Source organism: Nannospalax galili, unplaced genomic scaffold (assembly GCF_000622305.1).
Source record: "Nannospalax galili isolate Female #2095 unplaced genomic scaffold, S.galili_v1.0 scaffold533, whole genome shotgun sequence".
Classification (NCBI taxonomy): Eukaryota; Metazoa; Chordata; class Mammalia; order Rodentia; family Spalacidae; genus Nannospalax; species Nannospalax galili.
In genome coordinates, this window is record NW_008333774.1 from 535,568 (window position 1) to 539,884 (window position 4,317).

Below are 4,317 nucleotides of genomic sequence, written 5' to 3' on the forward strand. Positions count from 1 at the left end.
GCATGAAAAGCTGGTTCCTCTAAGCTTCCGGTTCTCTCTTTTGATTTTATATTGGAGTGGCCAGATTGCTTTTATCTTCAGGAGTTCCCACAGAGGCCCATTCAGATGAGGGCCAGATGTTTTCAGGCTTTCTCTTAAGGTCTGGATCCCTCCAGGAAAGATTTTGGCCTCAGGAATTTGGGGGTTGGACTGGCCCAGGAAAGATGCTGGTCTAGGGCAGCTGGTGGCCAAGCCACCCAGAGATGAAAAGGCAGATGGGGCAGGAAGAGGCCCCAAGGATTCCTGGGGACTGCACTGAGGAGATAGGTTGGTCCCAGAGAAGGTCTGTGGATAGGATGCTCTTCTTTCTTTCTTAGTGGGACTTTTTGCTACTCTAACATTCCTCCCTCTTAAGAGGTAACCCTAAAATCTTTTAGGGATTAGATAAGAGCCAAATACTTTTAGATAAGTCCCAAATACTTTTGATGTTTTTGGCCTGGGAACACAGTATGTTCCTAAGAGGCCCAAGGACATTTTGACTTTGAGCCAAGAAATTGACTACTTTCCTTTGGGGTCTTTTTTTTTCTTTTATAAAAACTTTATTGAGACTTTCATACATGCATGTAAGATGTTTTGATCAAATCCATGCCTACTTCCTCCCCTTCAACATTCCCACCTCTGAAGAGGTAACCCTAAAATCTTTTAAGGATTAGATACAATCTCCCAAATACTATTGATATTTTTGGCCGTGGAGCAGAGTATGTTGCTAACAGGCCCAAGGACATTTTGACTTTTAGCCAAGCAACTGGTTACATTTCTTTGAGGTCTTTTTACCCTAACTGCCTAGCCAATTCCTATCCCCTATTCTTATGCCATCTTCTGAAGGGGTTACCCAAATTGCCAATAGGAATAGGGACACTGATCATTCTGGCTTCTTCCATGCTGAATAGGGATGCAGTGTGAAGCAACTGGAGTACACCTTCAGTGGGTCTACCTAAAAGACTCCCAATTTGCATAACTCTTGTCTCTAAGGGGAGAAGAAGTCCTTGAATCATGAATGGGGGATGTGAAGAAGTAAAGGCAAGAGGGCTTTTTTACTCTGACTGCCTAGCCTATTCCTACCTCCTATTCTTACCACACCATCCTCTGAAGAGGTTACCCAACTTGGGGTTAGGGAATGGGAGTAAGACCACTCTGGCTTCTTCCATGCTGAACATAGACACAGGGTGAGGCAATTGGGGTACCCCTTCAATAGGTCTACCTAAACGCTCCAACTTGCATAACACTTATCTGTAGTGAGAAAAGAAAGTCCTTTTGGGAAGGATTTATTTCGAAGTGCATTGGGGGAATGCATTAGTTGCCAGGGAAGTAACAGCATATTACTGGAGATATGACTTTACAAAACTAACATGTTTAAAACTTAGATGTTTTAAATAGTGTTAAATATTCATGTCTTTTGAAAGAATTCATGAAATATTTATTAATTCTTTCCAGAGAAACATAATGAATACTCTTTAATTTGGCACCCATAGAAAAGCAGAAATCACAAAATGTAGTCATTTTATTTATTTTTATTTATTTATTTGTGTTTTAAAGTAATTTTTTTAATTTAATAACCACATGATTAGAAGAAGTATTTCATTACATCTTTAACATATTCAGTAACAATTTTCAGAGCATAGATATATCTCTTTCAAAAGTGGCTGTAAATTTTTAGGTTCACAGTTGAATTAATACAGTTATACAATAGTGAACTCAGTATAAACCCTGCAAGACACAAAATTGAATGAGTTTTTACCCTTTAAAGAAGGTCTCCATTTCATTTTAAAATATGCTGTTTCCTTCATTTTTAATGCTACTAACACTAGATGTTTTCACGTGTCTTTAATCTCTATGTATCTGATTATTACTAGTCACAGGTTCAGGTACATCTGGTGGGGTCTCCATGGCCTCCTTGATGAAGAGGACAGGTGACTCACCACAGTTAATAGAACATTTTCAGAGATGCTCATAGTCCCCTGGAACTAAGTCAACCTAGGAGGGAAAGGAGCAAAAACTGTCCTTTATTTCCCTCTATCCAAATTAGAATAGGCCTCATAGTATGACTGTTAAACATCCAAGAAGGTTAGTTCTGCCAGTCTGGTACTTTTAATTACCATGTGCCATGTAGATAAAGCTTGGGCAAAGACCAAATGCTCTCAGATAAACCTTGCCTAGACATATATTCCATTCTTTGATCTGGTTGTATGTATAATTTGTCAGTAGGTTATTGGACTAATATGGTTCCCTCCCTCTGGTTTTTTAAAACCAACTAGGCATTATTGATCTCTCGCATTGTCTAACCCCTCTACCATGGTTTCCCCATTTAAGGTGCCCCCATTTCCCCCATTTCTCCCTTAATAATAGCCTTCTCCTATGTTGCCACCTCTCTTGAGTTCCTTTCCCTTCTATCCCCTAGGTTCCTTGTATAACCTTCCCTCCCCCTCCCCCTTCCCCTTAAAACAACCCCATTTTTATCCATATGCCCCTTATTAACACCTATTTACTACTGTTCTCTTTCAGATTCTTTCTTTTCCTTTACCTCCCTGGTTCCTTTTCATTATCCTGGTTCCTGTAGTTATGTCTGGATACATAATCACTTATCAGGATTTGATGCTAGGATCCACATATGAGGGAGAACATACGTCATTCGTTTTTCTGAGTCTGTGTTACTTAGTATAATAGTTTCTAGATCCATCCATTTACCTGCAAATTTCATTATTTCATCATTCTTTACTGTTGAGTAGAACTCCATTGTGTAAATATACCATATTTTCATTATCCACTCATCAGCTGAGGGACACAGGCTGATTCCATCTCTTAGCTATTGTGAAAAGAGCAGCAAGAAATGGATGTACAAGTGTCTCTGCAATAGGATGAGTTCTTTGCATATATGCCAAGGAGTGGTATAACTGGGTCAAATGGTAGGTTCATTTGTAGTTTTTTAAGAGTTCTCCATACTGCTCTCCATAGGGGTTGAACTAGTTTGCAGCCCCACCAGCAGTGGATGAGTGTTCCCCTTTCCCACATCCTCTCCAACATTTGGTATCATTTGTTCTCTTGATGAAATCTTAGTTTTACTTTGCATTTCCCTAATTACTAGTGATGTTAAATACCTTTTAAGATGCTTCTTAGCCATCTTTACTTCTTCTTTTGAGAACTCTTTGTTCAGCTCCTTAGCACATTTTTAATAGGGTTACTTCCTTTCTTGATTCTTTGTTTTCTCAGTTCATTATATACTCTGGATGTTAAAACTTTGTCAGATGTGTCGCTGGTGAAGATTTTGTCCCAGTCTGTGGGTTTCTCTTCACTTCCTTGGTTGCTTCTTTTGATGTACAGAAGCTTTTTAGTTTAATGAGGTCCCATTTGTTGATTCTTGACATTATTTCCTGGGAAGTTGATATCCAGTTTAGAAAATCCTTTTTTAACACATATTTTGTAGGGTATTGAAAATGTTTTCTTCTAACAGTTTCAGAGTTCCCGGATTCACATTGAGGTTTTGATCAATCTGGAGTTGACTTTTGTGCAAGGTGAAGGGGTTTAGTTTCATTCTTGCACAGGTGGAGATCCAGTTTTGCCAGCACCATTTGCTGAACATGCTGTCTTCCCTCCAGTGAATGTTCTTGGCCCCTTTGTCAAATATCAGGTGGCTGAAATTGCATGAACTCCTACTTGGGTGATATGATATTATATCTAAGAGATGCCACAACTTCTACCAGAAAACTCCTAGAAATTATCAACACATTCAGTAAAGTGAAAGTTACAAAATTGATGTACAAAAGTCTGTAGCCTTTCTATATACCAATAACAAGGAATCAGAAAGAGAGAGTACATGGAAATACTCCCCTTCACAATAGCTGCAAATAAATAAAATAAAATACATTGGAATAAACCTGACCAAAGACATTAATGACCTCTACAATGAAAATTTTAAATCCTTAAAGAGATTGAGAAAGACATCAGAAGGTGGAAGGACCTCCCATGCTCATAGATTGGAAGAATTAATATTGTGAAAATGACCATCCTACCAAAAGCCATTTATAGATTCAGTGCAACGCCAATCAAAATCCTCAGGACATTCATCACAGAATTGGAAAAAAACATGTTGAGATTCATATGGAAGCACAAAAGACCCTGGAGCACCAAAGCAACCCTGAGCACTAAGAGCAATGCTGGGGGGATTACTACACCAGATAATAAACTGTATTACAGAGCTATAGTCATAAAACAACCTGGTACTGGCACAGAAATAGACCCATAAATCAATGGAACAAATTTGAAAATGTAGTCATTTTGTAT